The following is an 18,378-nucleotide window of genomic DNA, read 5'->3' on the forward strand; positions in this document are numbered from 1 at the left end:
GCAATTATAACCAACTGGAGACATTAGAAGTATTTCTGCTCCAATAACTAAGAGGGAGATAAGAAGAGTATGGGCTGTAATTGGAAATGGGCTCCCTTTTTAAGAAAAGATGAAAAGAAGAAAAACAAAAATAAGCAGAACCTTGACATGCAGTAATTGGAGTTGTCATATTTCAACCCATGCAATTAAAGGTTGAGCCCATTTTCCAAGATTGTATTGTTTAATTACAAAACTAAATAAATACAATTTAAAAAAGCAAAATAAACACTGTGAGATGCACTGTCAGCAGAGCACTGAAACACATCACAAGATATTTGAAGATAGTTTTGTCATTTTAAGTCATTACGAAGCAGGCTTGTCTCCACAAATGATGACAATAGCCAAGATATTGACATAATTGGTTATTTATACTATTTATCCTTGGGTGGCTTGAGCATAAGTCAAAGAAAATGCCTTCCCCTATTTAGTCACAAATGGGTACCACTCACCTGTCAGACAGTATGGCAGACAATCGGAAGAAGCATTTATGATTTCTGAGTGTGAGCGCTTGACTGCCAGGGAGACTGGCACAGCCTTGCTAACGGCTCTCAGAGATCTTCTTGCAGGAGGCGTTCGTGTACGTCTCCATAATGTGAGCGCTTTGCTTCCAGAGCAGGCGGAAGGTCTCACGAAGACGGGAGCCACTGTTGCCAGTATCAGGTAGATGCTACTAGGCAAACATAGCCAGTATATGCAGCAGTAGGTCTTCATCCCCACAAAACGATGTCATTGGTTGTTCCCTGACCTGCTGTCTGCCCTCCTACGGATCTAATACCAGGACAGGAAACATCAGCTAGGGAGTCTGTATTGCAAGGAGAAGTGTCCCACACTGCAGCCATCCTGGGGGCTCCCCGAGACACCCTGTGTCCACCCCCTCGCTAGCTCCATCACTGCCGGGTCACACAGCAGCAGCCTTATCTGCCACTGCACCTCGGGCTGTAGCAGCACGACACCAAGGAGCCATTCTGTTCTGGAAGGGAGAAGCTCAAGTCCAAGGTCCAGCAGACTGGGTCCCTGGTCAGGACTCCCTTCCTGGATCACAGCTTCTTGCTCTGTCCTCATGTGGCCTCCCCTTGGTGCATGGGCAAGGAGGGGAGCATGGAGAGAAGGAGGCGCCTGGTGCCCTGTAGGGACAATAATCCTGTCTGATCCGCGCTCCCCCGATGAACTCACTCACCCTGCATTGCTTATTTAAAGGTCCCGCCTCCAAATCCATCCATCACGGAGGTTAGGGTTTATGCATATGAGTTTGAGGACATAGTCACTCATTCCATAACATTCTGCCCTTGGTCCCTTAAAACCCATGTCCCTCAAACGTGCAAAATAGAATTCAAGTCCCCAAAGCTCCGGAAGTCTTAAATCAACACACTGTCAACTGCAAAGCCTAAAATCTAACATCTCCTCTAGATACAACCTGAACCCCACGGATGAGGGAGACGTGAGGCCTGACTGGTTCTGAGGATCAGTGCGCCTCTGAATGGGTGGAATCCTAGTAGATCTGTGCCTCCAACCCACAGTGCTGGCATCGGCATCAGCATCGGCATTTTCTTCCCAAAAGAGAACTCAGAGGGAGCAAGTGAATGGCAGTTTCTCAGCAAGTTCAAGACCTAGCGAGGAGCGCCTCGTTCCACCCTTGGGCATTCCTTGCTCAAGTTCCCTTGCTAGCCCAGCAGCGCTCAGCACACAGGGCTTTGACAGTACCTCTGCTCTGCCCCTGGGAAAGCAAGACATGAAAAGGTCAAGGGTCAGATCCAACGCCACACCCCTGGCAGTGATGCAGCGGGCTCTGACCCTGGGCACGCTCCCAGCCATGCTGTCGCTGGGCATCCCCGGTCTGTGGGAGCCTCCATCCAAGGGGAAGGCAGTGCCAGAGCACCAGCGTCCTGGACGCCAAGGATCTGAACCCTCTGCGGATCGGCCCACAGGTGCAGAAATCCACCACAGAGCAGGAAGCTGGCCCCGCGTCCTGGAACCTTAATGCATGTGGAAGCCACATTCTACAAAGCGAGGTTTTCTGAGCTGCAGTCCAGGCAATGTGGCCGTGGAGGGAGGCCAGCAGGGGCCGACGGTGGTCAGTGTCCCGGTCCAGGACCTGGCTTCATCCCCACAGTGTCTCAGGAGCTGCAGCTGCCCTATTTGCAGGTGGGAGCGTGAGTCCCAGGCTCACCAAGAACTCCAGAAAGCAGCTGGCCCCAGCCCTCGCCCAGGCCACAGCCCCTTCTGCTCATTTGAAGTAGACCTCTCCCGCATAAAGAGGGAGTCCACACCCCGCCCTTGAACTGGGCCGAGGCAGGCTCCCAGGGCACGTGCTCCTGTCGAAGTCAATGTGGACGCCAGCTTGGCTGCCCACAGCACCAGGTGGGCGCCTACCTGTTTCAGCACCTGTCCTGTGTCTCTTCTTCTGCAACTCCAGGTTCTCAATGCCACAGCGGTGGTGGACACGGTCTGTGCCCACCGTTAATTGCACGGCCTTGGGTTTCCTCCAGGGAGGAGAGTGCAAGTTGCAGCATGGGGGGCATGGTGGGGGCTGTGACATTTCCTTCGAACAATCCCGACAGTGTCTCCCGGCCGCACTCGCTCAGGGAAAACTTAAGGGATCAGCACACCGGCATTTATTTTTAGACAGTTTTCTCCCAACTTTTGTGTGTGATCTGCTTTTCTTTCTTAGAAAGTCTGCATTTTCTTTTGAAATAGGATGTTCTCTTACTGGCTTCTGTCTTACAAGGTAAGCTAAGCCTTCCAGGAAAAGCGTTTTTCTACGTGAACCTGCGTATTTGCTATTTCCAACCTCATGCACGAAAGTTCTTTAACCTCAGGGAAGTGACTTCGCGTAGAGCAACTTGCTCCTACATAGCCACTTAGTGGCGTGCCACCTCCAGGATCAGTTCAATGGAGGAGCATCTTTCTTACTTGGAATGGAGAGGGTAAAATATCAATGCTGGTGCACCTTGTATCACCCACAGAGGACTGGGAGAGCAAGAGAGGCACAGCTGAGCACATCGAGCCCCGTCTTTACTGGGGTGCTCGTCAGCTCCGGGAGGTGATGGCCGTCCGCAGTGCCAGCCAGGGCAGGGCTGCCCCTCATAATTGTGCTAGTCTCTTTGCAGCCTGTCACCACGACAGGTTGTGACTTTTTGAGGTGAGAACCTTGGGTTTTGCCTCAAGCTGGTCATTAACTGTTGCTAATGATAGCTTTCCTGAGGAAATTGGAAATAACAGGATTGGTTTAGTAGAAATGTAGTATGTCAGAAGCTGCACCCCCCATCCCCAGGATGTCACTGTTGAGGCGGAGAAACCTGTACTGAACCAGAAGCGCTGCCCTATTTTCAAACGGTGTAGAAAGAAGCCTGATGCCCGAACACGTCTCCCGCACCTGCCATTTCTGACCATGGCTCTCCAGCGGGCAAGGCGGGATCTGGGCTGGCACCCTGGGATTCAGCGGCACGGCTTCCCTGGCGTCTGCTCAGGCCACACGTCAACATAAGGCTGGTCCTATCCAGAGTTCAACTCTTGTGCAAGAAGTTCAAGCTCAACTAGAGGGCTGGTTGGAAGGAGAAGCCAAGAACTACCTGGGGTTAGCAATGCTTGGAAACAAACCACTCTGGAACGTGGGTTGACCAGTCCTGCCTCCTAGTAGACATTTGCCTGCAGTTTCTTCAAAGGAACTATGACCTAAAAACAAAAATCCCAAACCCCAACAGACAGCACATCACCACCTCAAGGTTCTATTTTGGTTACAGCTATACTCAACACCTCTTTCTGAAGATGAAGAACTGAGCTAATGTTGATGAACCTGCTGATATAAGTTCATGAGAGTGATTGAGGGTCTTGTTCTCGTGGATATGGTGAGAGGGACGACTTTGTCTGAGCTCTGACTGTGGTCAGGATCCATGCTGACCTGCTGCCTGCACACACACACGACACTTATGGCCCTGGCCAAGACACGTGGCCCTCCTGCGTCTCTGTCCCTCATTTTCAAAGTTTATGAAGCAAGGATGTTGGACCCACTTGCAAAGACTAAATGCTGTATCCGATGTGAACAACCTAACCTGACACCTCACACCTGGTAAGCCAGCCATGTACAGAGAGTACATATGAGCTGGTGCAGCCCAGCTTTGTAAAAAGTTTCAGTGTTGAAGTTGCTCATTTATTCAAAACCTTGACTATACACCTATGCTCTTTCATGGTATAAGCACACAAAATTCAGCATCATTTGAGTAAACGCATTTCTAAACAAAGATCAAGTGCTCTCTGATCTGATCCAGGCTGGCCTCTAGTCTCCGACACGTGGAGAGGGTCCACCTCTCCCAGCTGCCAGCTCGTTCCACACATGTGGATCCGTCCCGTTGTCGGTCTTAGTGGTGTGGTGTGACAAAGGACTTGAAATGCATGGACCTGGTCGGGGCTGGGGGACCCCTGGGAAGGAAGGAGAAGAATGCATGGGGCAATGCTCCAATGGCCCCGAGGGAGGAAGAGCTGGGAGCAGCACGCACAGTGTCATCCTCCCACGTCACCGCTCCTGCTGGATGGACCCAGCCCTGATCTGGCCCTCTGCAAGCTTCTGTACCAAACAGCCGCTCCAGCATCAGCTCCCTGATTGGTTCACACCCGACGCCTTATTAGCAGTCACCTTGACCAATCAGGGAGAATTTCCTGCTTTAGAAACCTAAAAATCCTGAGCCAGACAGGCCTTCCTGGAGAGCTTTCTCTGCTTCTCTCAAAAAATGCTGCTTGCTTAGGTCACTGCTTCCTTGTCTGAGTGCCTCACTCATCGTGGTCGTGAGGCAAAGAACCTGGCAGAGAGGAGAGGCTGCAGCACGGCGAGCTGCAACACGGCAGCTGTGCTGTTCCTGAGGAACTCAGTGTGCAGGAAATCTGCCACCTGCCGTGCGAATGAGACGCAGACCCGAGTGGCTGGAGCTATAGGTTCCTCCTGCCACCACCTCCACAACACGGACCCAGCCGTCATCAGGGAATACTCCCTGCTTTCCACAATTCTTTATGTATTTATTTATCTTCACAATAAGGAAACATTGTTTTGTAATTAAAAGCACTTACAATATTGCAACTGCGTGTCCACTGCTTCCCAGTATGCACCATGCTAAGCAATATCACCCCTTCTCAACAGCATTCCTCTTCCACGTGGTCATTCTTTTTTAAATATTTGTTTATTTATTTGAAAGTCAGAGTTACAGAAAGAGAGAGAGGGAGAGAGGGGGGACAGAGAGAGCTCCCACCTACTGGCTCACTCCCTAATGGCCACAACAGCCAGTGCTGCGACAGGCTGAAGCCAAGAACCAGGAGCTTCATCCGGGTCTCCCACATGGGTAGCAGGAGCCCAAGCACTTTTGCCATCCATCCTCTGCTGTTTTTCCCCGGCCATTAGCAGGGAGGTGGGTCAGAAGATGTGCAGCCAGGACATGAACCGGTGCCCATGCGAGACGCTGGCCTTGCTGATGGTGGCTTTTCCTGCTATACCACAGCACCAGCTCCCCATGCGGTCTTTTGTTGTTCCCAGTTGAATAGCGCTCCTTCCTCAAAAACCTACATCCATCCAAAACTTCAGAATGTGGCCTGATTTGGAAATAACCAGCGGAGGGTGAACAGATCCTGGGTGAGGGCTTCCCTCACTCCCACGATGCTGTCCTTCCAGGAAGAGGAGCAGTCACAGCACAGAGACACGCAGGCAAGAAAGCAACAGACAGCTGCCAGCGTGGCAGCAGGCAGCGTGAGCCCAGGACTGGCGGCTTCTTCCCGAGAGCCCGTGGTTCTTCCCAAGAGCCCACGGAAAGAGGCAGCCATGCAGCTACTGTGATCTCAGGCCGGGGCCTCGGAACCGTTTGACAACACATCTCTGTTGTTTGAAGCCGGCTTGTGCTCCTTTCTTACAACGTCGACAACACATTCTGTGCTCCCCAGTTTCTGCATGGATAAAGGGCAGCTGAAAAGGCTGGTGTGTAATGTTCTGCTGATCATTCTAGAAAACCTTGTGCATGGAGATAGCTGTATTTGTTACTGTGATAAAGGGGAGGCTATGAAAAACGTTTTCATGTTAGAGCAAGATCAAATGCAAAGGCATCTTTGATGAGTTCTACAAGTAATTTAGCAAGCATTTAATTCTCGCTTTTCCTGCCACCTTCAGAACCTATCTCATGTACGTTTGCATTCAAGGTGTTTGCAAAGCAATCAATGTGGTTTCTAACAGCTCTGATGGGAGACGTGCCTGCTTAGAGTGCGGTTACCAGGCAGCCTGTTTTTTTTTTTGAGAGGGATGGGCACATCTCACCATTTTCTTCTTTTCTTTTTTTCTTATAACTATCTATTCCTTTATTTGAAAGTCAGAGTTACAGAGAGAGAGGGAGAGACATGGAGAGAGATTTTCCCATCTACTGGTTCGCATCCCAAGTGGATGCAATGGCCAGGGCGGAGCCAGGCCAAAGTCAGAAACCAGGAGCTTCATCCAGGTCTCCCATGTGGGTGGCAGGGGCCCAAACACTTGGTCCACCTTCCTCTGTTTTCCCCAGGCTGTGAAGTGGGAGCTGGATTGGAAGCGGGGGGTCCAGGACATGAACTGGGGCCCATAAGGGATGCTGGCATCGCAGGCTGTGGCTTCACCTGCTGGGCCACAGTGCTGGCCCCATGACTATTTTGTTTTCAGTGGAGTTTCTGAATGAAGACCTGGTCAGTGGCTCCATGGCTCAGGAGCTGGCAGAGCTGGTGTAGGCTCAGCCCAATCCCCATGACTCTACTGGAGCCTGTGGCCCCTGCCTAAGCAAGCCCCCTGGCTCAGGGCAGGGACACGGTGGGTGGAGGCTGCACAGGCGAGCGATGGCGGTGTGCGGCTCGTCTTCTGTCCCCCTACTCTGCATCTCCTAGGCTTGTCCTGGCTCATTGTCCGCCTCGTCTCTGCAGCTCCCACACCCCACGCACCACTGTTCTGCGTCTTCTCTGCCTTCCAGCCCTTGCTGGGAAGCGGTAGTTACAGGAATCACCTGTCAATCCTGATGGCTTCTTGGAACACACTTTCGGGAGTTGCCCCACACAAGAGCATTCGAGTCCTGCTGTGGCCCAGTGGTAGAGTCATCTTCCTCTCTGGTGTCCTCTTACTGCAAGAACTAAGAGAACAAGACAATAAATTAGAAAGACAAACCAGTGTCGTCCAGCCCAGCTGCACGCTGACTCCATACCTCCCTCCCCATTCCAGCCATACACAGTTGCTAAACTGTAAGCAGAGCGCACATTCATTTCTGTGGTCCACACTTCTCCTTTCACATCAGCATTTATTTCCAGTGCGGCGCACGTTTGTGCACACTGTAAATGACTCTAATATTTCTTCCAATGAATACATGGAAATTTATCCTTCCCTTTATTCTTAGTTGTTCTCCAAATAATTAATATGTTTTCTTCTTGCATTCCTGTTGAGGCTAGACTATAAAGTCTAAGGAAACGAGTTGAAACACGTGTTTTACTGCTTCTCTTATTTATCCTGGCGGAAACCAGCACGGTGGACACATGCGTGCTGCGATGACATTGTTTTGCTGACGTGAGCTGGATTTTTCCTTGGAGCTCAGATTGGAGTTTCTGAAGCCCAGGGACCTGCTCATCTCTGGCCTTGACATTGGCACACAGCTGTGGTTTCTTCATGCGTCTATGTTCAGGGACGATACGGTCACGTGGATGTGTGATCTTTCTTAGCTAAATGTTCATTTATTAGAAAAGTGTGAATTAACACATCAGCAAAGCTTACTAATAACAATGCTCAATTCCTGTGACACAACATCAATACCAGGTTGAGAAACAGCATCCCAGAGAGCTTCCTGGGAGCCCAAAGACCCCCAGGCTGCTGAGACAGGACAGCATTTACCCGCATGTTCCTGAACTCTGGGATGTGCTTCATGGAGCGCTGATCCACTGTGAACCAATTCACAGTGTGGCTTCATTCCACACCAGCTCCCTTCCCAATTAGCCAGCCACTGATGCTTCCCCTACTGCAGTGGCCACATTACTTATATTTCCTTCAATAAAAGACTGTCGAATCCCTTAGCTATACAGAACCTATCATGCACCTTACCTCGCTCTGGGGACTAAAGATGCAGACATAAGTCACTCCACAGAGTCCCTGCTCTCAGAAATACACCCCAGTGCAAAGAGACAGGAAAACAGCATGCAGGTGCACGAAGAAGCGAGAAGCTACTAGCGGGACCCAAACACCAAACACCATGGCAGGCAGTGTTGTGATTACAGGGGTCACGCTGGTCAGGGAAGGCCTCTTTGACATGGGGACATTGAAGCAGAAGTCCACAGAGAGGGAGGAAGAGGGAAAAGAGTTGCCAACCAAGATGACACTGGGGCCAAGGCTCTGCACGGGAGAATGGGGAGAAGAGCGTGGGAGACGGGAAGGGTGCAGCAGAGGCAGCAGGCAGAGAGGGAGGTGGGCAGTGCACTCAGGAGCCTGGCAGCGGGCTGCACGGTGGGGCCGGCTGGGCCACTGTGGGGGCCGCTGACTCACTTCCCAGAAGGCTGGAAAAACCAAGGGGGCAAGGAAGTGATATGATCCAACCTGGTGCATGTGTGTGTGTATACGTGTGCGTGTGTGTGCATGTGTGTGTGTGTACGTGTGTATGCTACGATTCTGAGGGTGGACGGAAGGCCAGGAGATCTCACACAGATGCTGAAGCGGGGGCAGGGCTGGGATGCTGCAGCTTCCTTACAAACGATGACATCTGGGGAGGGGCAGGGTTTCCCAGGTGAGGTACTGCCTCCCTGCTCACACGGGGACCCCCGTGAATCATCCTTGCCTCCCTCCCTCTGAGTCACAGAACCCCTGGAACCAACCCCAAAACAGAAGCAAATTGGAAGTGTTTGTGGGAACACTGTTGGCTTTTCTTTGGAGCTAAAACAAAATAGTGTCTAAGGAGGTGACTGGACAGAGCAGAGTGACTGGTGGACATACAGACCGGTCTCTTCCCCGCATAGCAAGGGCTGCACAGACCCAGAGGGGGGATGACCAGGACCACACAAGCATGTTTGGTCCAGAGGTGAAAGAGGAGGGGGTCAAAATTGCCCCCCTTGGGGCCAGCATTTTGACACAGCAGGTTAACCTGCCACTGGCATCCAATCTGCCCCACTTCCGACCAATCTCTCTGCTAATGCTCCTGGAAAAGCAGTGGAAGATGGCCTACGTGCTTGGGCCCTGCACCCACCTGGGAGTCCAGGATGGAGTCCCTAGCTCCTGGTTTTGGCCTTGCCCACACCTGGCTGCTGCGGCCATTTGGGAAGTGAATCTATGGATGGAAGGCCCCTCTCGTTTTTTCTCTCTGTAACTCTGCCTTTCAAATAAATAAAAAACTAAAAAACATCACCCTTCTTTCTAAGTGATACAAGAGAAGTCGGTTATCCGCTAGGATCAAATGTCCAGCCAGTGTGCGAAGCAGAGATCCACGCCTTCTGTGGGTGGTGGTAACTGTGGCCCCGCAGCATCAGGGTGAGTGTGCTGACGACACAGATCCAGAGGGCAAGGAGAGGCAGCCTAGACAGGGTGAGTCGAACTCCGCAGCTGGCCGATGGACAGCGAGTGAGCACCGGGCGCAGCTCTCTGGAAGGAAGGAATCCACTGCCCTGAGTTAGCTGTGGCCTCCGAGAGTGAGGTCTGAACCTCCTCTCAGCGCAGGGAAGGCAGCTGCTGTGTGCAGAGCACCAACCAGGAAGAATGAGCAAGATGTCAGGCGGTGTGCGGAAGGGGGTAGAAGACGCGTGGATGATTGGGAGCTGTTACAGCGCGAGCCCCTATATAACCCTTTGTAAAAACCCAGAAAGGGATACATGAAAAGGAGGGGGTGGGACGCCCGCGAAGCAGGGGTCAAGTGGCCGGGCATGTGTTAGACTTCAGAGCAGGGAGGAGAGACAGCAGCAGAATCATTTCCTGCCCTGGCTTCCGACAAGTGGATGGGATGATGTGGTGTGTGCAGAGACGCGAGTCGGCTTGAGTCATCTCCATGCAGGAAATGATTGCAGAAGACAGAACGTGTCATGACATTCCAGGGAAAACGTATTTCAGGCCGGAGAGCGGGAAGCTTTCCTTCTGAGGGGACAGCTTTCATTCCTGCAGCTGGCGAGCAGCTTGAGTGTTCGAGAGCTTTCGGGAGCTCCCTGCCAGCACATCTGGCCGGAGCCATCAGCACATTTCACATCTGCACTGGGGAGGGGGGGTCTTCTGCCTCGGCAAGCCCACCTGCCTTCAGGAAGCCTCCACACGGCACCTGCTCGGTGCCCTTCACCCCCGGCCGCCCCCAGCCCAAGGCGTTGGCCCCTGCGGGGCAGCTCGGGTAAGTGCATTCCCCGACACCGCGGGCTCTCGCGGCTGTGGGGAAGCCTCCGGGATTGGAGTCCCGCAGAACCGGGTGTTCTGATTCCTTCCTCTGCGTCAGCGGGTCCTTCACTGTGTGCAGCCTGCCTGGCCCAGCTCTGGGGGGCCCTCGTGGCCGTGCCCTGGTGGAGGGCGGTGGTGGGGGTGGTTTTGAGAGCAGGTGGTTACATCCCAAAGCAGGAAGCCAGAGACTGGGGGGAGGGGGAGGGTCAGGCTCAGTGACAATCTACTCACAAGAACAAACCAGAGACCCAGGTTCCCCTCATAGGCACATCCCCAGTTGGCCTAAGAGCCTGACCCCAGGCCTGACCTCTGACATGTGCCACATCACCCTCAGGAACCAAGCTCTCAACACACAGTTGGGAAACTAGCAAATTCCTAAGGGGTGACCAAAGCCTGTTAGAGTTTGCTGATTTTATTTTATCATTTTAAAAAGATTTTTATTTACTTATTTGAAAGGCAGAGTTCCAGAAAGGCAGAGACAGAGAGAGAGAGAGAGAGAAAGAGGGAGGAGATAGATCTTCTATCCATTGGTTCACTCCCAAATGGCTGCAAAAGCCAGAACTGGGCCAATTCCTGAACTTCATCCAGGTCTCCCACATGGCCGCAGGGGCCCAAGAACCTTGGCCCATCTTCCACTGCTTTCCTAGGTGCATTAGCAGGGAGGTGGATTGGAAGTGGAGCAGCCGGGACTTGAACCAGCACCCATATGGGATGCTGGCATTGCAGGCAGCCTCCTTACCTGCTACAACACAGTGCAGGCCCCAAGTTTGCTAATTTTTAAAGCACACCCAAACCACAGAGGTGGGAAGCACACAGCCTGGGGTGAGCCCCACCCTAGGCAGGAGGGAGAGGCAGAGAAGAGAGCTCCTTGCACCACTCAGAAGCACAGCCTGACCCCTTTGGATCGATTAGTTCTCAACTTTTCTGTTCCTGCTTTTGGGCTTTGGGGGACTGAAGCCCCAGACGGTGAAGTGGAGGGTAAGGAGGGAAAACCGTAGCTGATGTTTGTGGGATGTAGATTGTGAAGTGTCTGGATTCTTGAGAGCAGCTCAGAACCCCTTATTAGCTACAGTGTTTGTCAATCAACAAGGTTAGAAGAGTTTGCCGATTTTAGAAATGGGTCACAGGATGTCATTTTACTGCAGTGAGATGTGACATTTGGAGGACAGTTCAGATTGCACGTAGTGTTGGAGAAAGAGGCTCATTCACAGACTGAAATCCACCTGTTACAGGCGTGGAGAGACATGGCAACACTGTGTCCTCCACAGAAGCACGAAGTGCAAGGTGCGGTTTCTGGTGGGCGGGGCAGAGTAATTTCTCCTTAGCAGGTGCAGGGTCTGTGACAAGGCGCTTCTCTCTGTAGCATTCAGAAAGGACAGTGCGTCCCTCCACCGTGCACCCAGGGCGTGCCTAGCTGTCGTCTCCACTGGGTTAGAAGCTGCTTGCTCCCTCTTCCTCACGGCCCAGCTGCCTGGTACAGGAGGTCCGGGAGAGGCCTGCGAAATCACTCATCCTCACGAACTCTGGACTTTCTGAAAAGGGCTTTGGTTTTCACCTCCTAGTAAGAGGAGGTTTTGTGTGCGCTCTTTGTTTGTTTCCATGTTATTTGCTTCATTTTGTTTGAAAGGCAGAAAGAGGAGAGAGAAAGAGAGAAAGAGAGAGAGAGAGGGAGAGAGAGAGGGAGGGAGAGCGCGAGAGAGAGACAGAGACCTTCTATCTGCTGGTTAACACCTGCCTCCACCCCAACACACCCAATAGCTGGGGCTGGACCAGGACAAAGCCAGGAGCCTGGAACCCTATCTGTGTCTCCTCTGTGGGTGGCAGGGACCCAAGGACTTGAGCCATCACCTGCTCCTCCCAGGATGCCCAACAGCAGAGCCTGAGTTTCAACCCAGGCGCTGTGATGTAGGATGCTGGCGTCTAAAGCAGTATCTTCATGCTCGCTCCTGATGTTGCATGGCTAAATTGCATTGTGTATTTGTTTACTGTAAAAAGATCATGTATTAGAGATTGGGCAAACTGGATCTTGGAAATCACCAGATTTATCCAAATTTAGGCACCAAGTAAATGGCGAACCTTTGACCAGCGTCCAGCCACGTAATGGCGGGTGTCAGCCCACGGCAGGATGGAGGACTGCTCCCGGCTGAGAACCTCCAAACCAGAGAAGCAGCACAGCGGCCCTAACTGCAGAGCCCCGGATCTCCCTTGTTAAAGCAGCACACAGAGGTTCGGCGTCCAAACCTCTCGCGCTGGTTCAGTTATGAAAACCCACGCTGTGGCATTCCCCTCTCGGGTCCCTTCTGCGCGGCCTCTGGGCCCATCCTGCTCTTCGCACTGTTCCTAAGCTGCGCTCTGTCCTGACATGGGCTGCCTCTTCCAATTAGCTCAACAGCGGCTGAAGAAAGATAGCTTTCGCACTGATCGTTATATGAAAGGAAATAGCTACCCGATTGGAACCAGATACCCCTCGTGCTTCTTTCTTCCTCTCGTTCCAAGCGCGTTCCAAGCCCCCAGCCCCTGGCCCATGGCGCAGAGCACGGCCTTCCCGCTTCCCTTCCCTGGCAGATACAGGGCGCAGCCAGAGTCCCACCACGCCCTGCATTCCAGGAAGTGTTTTCTGACCAGGACATCTGCTTCCAGGTCACAGGGGTGCCTCTGGGGTGACCCCACCGTGGGCCTGGCTCCACCACCACCCACCCTCCCGCTGGGCTAGAAACACAGCCCCTCCAGTTGGCTCCCATGGAGGCTGGCGGAGCTCCCGCCCTGGCTCCTCTCCGGCCCCTGCCGGCCCCCACTGTGTTGTGTTCTTTCATCACCCTTGTAACACATTCCTTGCCTTCTCATCCAGAGAGACTTTATCCCCTGGCTGGACACCGCCTAACACAAATCAGTTTGTCCTCCAAAATAAAATGCCTTGCTGAGAATTACATACTGAGGATTTCAGCCGGGCCATGTCTTCCTCCTGGGGCTGCGCCCCGTCTAGCGCGGCTGATAACCAGTGTGGGATAAAAGCTTGCTGACTGCTGACCGGAGGCTCTGTGGCTTCTGCCACTGTTGGTATCAGGGAGCCTCTGTGCTCTGACTGCCAGCAGTCGGCCAGCTCTGAGCCAACAGGCACAGACAGGGGACTGAACGCTTTGATCTCTGCTTCTGGGGGGCTGCTGGCGATCCAGTCTCTCCAACGCTGTGTCGGAAGGCTCAGTGGACAGTTATCAGCCTTCCCATGGTCAGCGGGACTCAATTTGGAGATTTCTGAAGGCGGATCCAGGGAGACTTAAAGACGATCATCTGAGAGAATGTTCCCTGGGCAGCAGCTGGCCAGGTAAAGATGGATCACAGACTTCCTGGGCAATGAGTGTTGCCAACCACGACCGGTTTTAATAGCAGCCTTCTTGGTATGTGTATACCCACTACCATGCTATCACTTTTTGACAACTGAAAATTCTGTTACCAGTTTTTAAAAACCCCGACTACCTTGCACCTTGTACCTCCTTTGGAATAGTTCATTTTTGTTGGAACAAGAGAACGAGAGCCACACAGCTCAACATTTCACCTCTGAGGCTTGGGGGCCATGTCAGAGTGAAAGCAGTCAATATTGGTTAATAAGCCAGATCAGAGCTATTAGCCGGCTTTACGGCCTTGGCATACTTTACTGTGTGTACAGATCACTCACGAAGACTTGGGCTTCTGTCTTGTCTAGACAATGCCTTACATGGCCATTCAAATTAATCATGTTGCAGAATTTTCTTATGCTTAAAGCAGCCGGCTCTATATTGACTCTGGAAATTAAATTTACTCCACGGCACTATTGACAGCTGGGTCTCCGGCTTATTTAATGGCTCTGAATGGAGACGGGGCTGTATCGTGTGCCTTCAAGCAAAATGTTGATAACTCATCATTTTCATAAAAAGTGAAAAAGTGCTTTATCTATAAACGTGTCGCCTCTCCATGGGCCAAATCAATGTAAGAGGTGTTTGCAGTCGGCTGCACTTGCCCCGGAGTGAGAAGCAGAGGGAGGCTGTCCCAGGCAGGGTGTACAACAAGTGTTTGCTGCTTCATTAAATGTGTAGTTCCGGAATCTCAATGCGTTTTAAGGGGCAGTCTTCGTGCCAAGGAATTTAATCTGAACATAATGAAAATTCTCATAAATGTGTATGTCCGAAGTCCATCCTGGAAACGCGGTTCTGGAAGTCTACACTGGTTTATTTCAGGCAGGAAATGAGGGAAGATTAGCTCTGAGCTGTGCTTGTGCCATTGTTTTCAATTGTGAGGGAAAAAAAAATACCATGTCAAGGACCAAGTAAATATGGGGATGCTTTGACATGAACAGGCTTGGTTTAACGGGACCAGCCCATCAACCAGAGCTGCCAGAGCTTACTGGCGCACCTCCACGCATTCCTGGCATGAGACTGGATGGAGACGGACGTGACTTCTCGTAACTCCCAGACAGGCTCAGTTGTAACCTGACATCAAGATGGCTATTTCTATGTCACTTTTAAAACAAGGCACAAAAGCCAGCGCCACGGCTCAATAGCTAATCCTGCGCCTGCAGCGCCGGCACACCGGGTTCTAGTCCCGGTTGGGGCACTGGATTCTGTCCCAGTTGCTCCGCTTCCAGGCCAGCTCTCTGCTATGGCCTGGGAGTGCAGTGGAGGATGGCCCAGGTCCTTGGGCCCTGCACCTGTGTGGGAGACCAGGAGAAGAACCTGGCTCCTGGCTTCGGATCAACGCGATGCACTGGCCGCAGCAGCCACTGGAGGGTGAACCAACAGAAAAGGAAGACCTTTCTCTCTCTGTCTCTCTCTCTCACTGTCCACTCTGCCTGTAAAAAAAAAAAAAAAAAAAAAAAAAAAAAAAAAAAAAAAACAAGGCACAAAAGCCACTCAAGCCTATGTTTGTGTGCGCAGAAGTAACTCACACATTCGTCTGTGTCCCTCACCATCCAATCCCAAAACACTTCGTGGTGCAGGATCAGCCGTCTGTCCTTGGCCAAAGACTGCCTGCTTGTTCTAGGAGTGCAGATCACCCTGCAAAGGGCCCTCATGGAGCGTTTGCACTTCCTGCTGCGTTTTCCCCAACGCAGTACGGAGTTGCAGCCGATCTGAGTGTGCAAGGTCCCTGGGGAGGAAGAGCCGTGCCCTGCAGGGAGGGCGCCCCAGTCAGGTTTCACTGCCTTGCAACTTCAAGTGCATGATTTGGGGGCTCTGTGGAAGGAGACATGAGCTGCACAGGTGAGGAGCAGATGACCAGGAGACAAGCAGGAAGCCCCAAGTAGAAGCCGAGAATACCGGGAACTGTTCACGCCTGTGCCGGTCAGTCGGTGTGCGCTATGGAGTCGGTTCCATCCCCCGCTCCTGCCTCCCTGGGTCCAGTTCACACTGTGGGGCAGAGCAGCAAGGGCGGAGCGTGGGCTGTGTGACGCCTGCAATCTTCTCACCTGGGAAACTGAGCGGTTTGAGTCCTGTTTGGTTCTTTAGACTCCGTGGCCAGTGGTGGAGAAAGACCACTGAATGTTCTCTGGAAAGTCAGTGTCCCAGGGCTGCTCTCCCAAAGCTCCGTGCGTGGGTGGCGAGCGACGGCCAGGTGGGAGGGGAGGGCAGGGCCTCGGGGCTCCTTGGCTCCTGGCTGCATCCATCCTGTGCCCGTGAGTGCGTGCACTGTCCCCACTTCTTACAGGACGGCACTCGGCGGATGAGGGCACACCCTCCACTGGATTTCATCTGTGCTGACGCTGGGGTGAGACGGAGTGTCCCCATGGCTTCACGGGCAGGAACTGCACCCTCTTGGGAAGCATTAAGGGGCGGGAACTGAATCCAACTGCGGGGTTTAGAGGCGGAGCACGTGGGAGGTGAGTAGGGTTAGACAAAGTCAACCAGGGCGTCCCCCTTGCCTGATGCCCAGTGGCTTCCTAAGGAGAGAGACGGGGGAGACACACGCACACACACTCACACGCTAGCCCTCGTCTTTTGCATCGAGATGCTCTGAAGTGCCTCCAGGCTCTGCCAGCCAGCCAGAAAAATCCAACACCAAGTGTCACCCCTTGCACCTCCAGAGCCGTGAGCTAAATAAAGCTGTTTGGCTCACAAGGACCCCGCCACGGGTATTTTGTTATAGTAATGCAAGACAGCCTGACACCACGTGCAAGGGCTCGATTTCCAAATCAGCACACCTTCACAGCTGGGGGCGGGGGGGCTTTGACTCATCTTTCGGCAGCGCCCAGTTCAAACCCTGACACCGGGGTGCTGTGCTGAGGCTGAGAGCCCCCAGAGAGAACTATCTGCTTTTCTGAAATCAGGGGTCAGGGCTACGCATCAGCCTCTCTAAGCAGCTTTAGCTGACCCGTTGTATTTTCGTCTTCAAACTCCTGAGAGCTGCTCTTGACCCATGGCCGCTCTAGGCATGTGCTGTTTATGTCAGTTACAGACTCCTGCAAAGGAGGCCACAGGAGAAGCGTTGTACACGTGGGGCAAGTCAGGAGCCACCTCCGGTCCAGAGGTGGTCATGGGCACCCCGGCAGCGATTCTCAGCACCTGGCCGTGCCGGTGTGAAGCGTCCTGGTTAAACAAGAAGGTTGGTTCACAGAGGGAGGACTGCCCTGCGGCCGGCTGGGGCGAGTGACGTCACAGCTGAAGGATGTGGACTCGGGTGTTCGGGAATGTTTCCTGTGATGGCCTCACTGTAGCAAAGGAGAGAACTCTCCTGGGCGCCGACTCTCTGCCTCAGTCAGCCGCCCTCCCTACAGAACGTGACGGAGCAAGTGCTCCACTCCCTTTCCCCATTCCCTCACTGATAACATTTTTCTTTTCTCGTGCCAGCGTGCATCACATTCATTCACTAGGAAAAGCCCCTCATTGTTCCAGACATGGATAATTCAACTAACACAAGTATCTTAAGAAATAAAATAGGGGTCTGTGCTGTGGTATAGCCGTCTAGGCTGTGCCTGCAATGTCAGCATCCCATATGGGTGCTGGTTTGAGTCATGGCTGCTCCACTTCCCATCCAGCTTCCCGCTAATGTACCTGAAGCCGCAGAAGATGGTCCAAGTCTCTGGGCCCCTGCACCCACGTGGGAGACTTGGATGAAGCTCCTGGCTCCTGGCTCCTGGCTTCAGATCTGCCCAGCTCCTGCTATTGTGGCCGTTTGGTGCATGAACCACTGGATGGAAGACCTCTCTCTCTCTCTCTCTCTCTCTCTCTCTCTCTCTCTCCACTCTCTCTCTCCCTCTGTCTGTAGCTCTGCCCTTCAGATAAAATAAATAAACCTTTTTAGAAATAGAAATAAGAATATAAAGCCATTTACAAAATGCAATCTCCCCAACTTCAAGATCATACATGCCCTGAGCAATACTGTTGTTTTTCCACAAGGAGAAACCTAGGTGTTAACTCAAACAGGGAACCTCCCATCGCCCAACTTTCCTACCCCTAGTGACAACAGAGAAATGTAGAACACGCTTGTCATATAAAAAATTGCATTGTTCCAGGCTCATTGTCTACAGTGCATTTTGTATATTGTTTTGTCCGGAGACCTTGTGTGCAATTTTGGTCTGTTTCATAATGAGGAGTACCGCAGGGAATTCTGCCTTCGAAGCCGGATTTGTTCCTCTGAACACACTCAACAGCCATGAAGGCCAAGGTCGGTGTTAAGCACAAGGAGATGGAGGTGTCGACCTTGTCTTTGGAGGACTTGGAAGAGCAGCAGAGGTAGCCGACCGGAGGGCAGGCCAGAGTCGCCATGGCCTCCTGAGGGAGGCGTCTGGCCTGTGGCAGGTCCCAGGGGCTGGACCGTGCTGGGGAACCAACAAGCAGACCTCCGCTAAGGAGCAGTGCTCAGCCTTGGGGAAGAGGGGTACCTGGGAGTGCCAGCTCCTGCGGCCTCGCCAGCCGTCGTCTGCACAGCTGCCCGGTGTCCCTTACAGGCCCTGTGACTCTGAGCAGGCCAGACAGCAGGGCTGCTGGGTGCTGGCGTCAGAG

This window comes from Lepus europaeus, chromosome 15 (genome assembly GCF_033115175.1).
Source record: "Lepus europaeus isolate LE1 chromosome 15, mLepTim1.pri, whole genome shotgun sequence".
In the NCBI taxonomy this organism is placed as follows: Eukaryota; Metazoa; Chordata; class Mammalia; order Lagomorpha; family Leporidae; genus Lepus; species Lepus europaeus.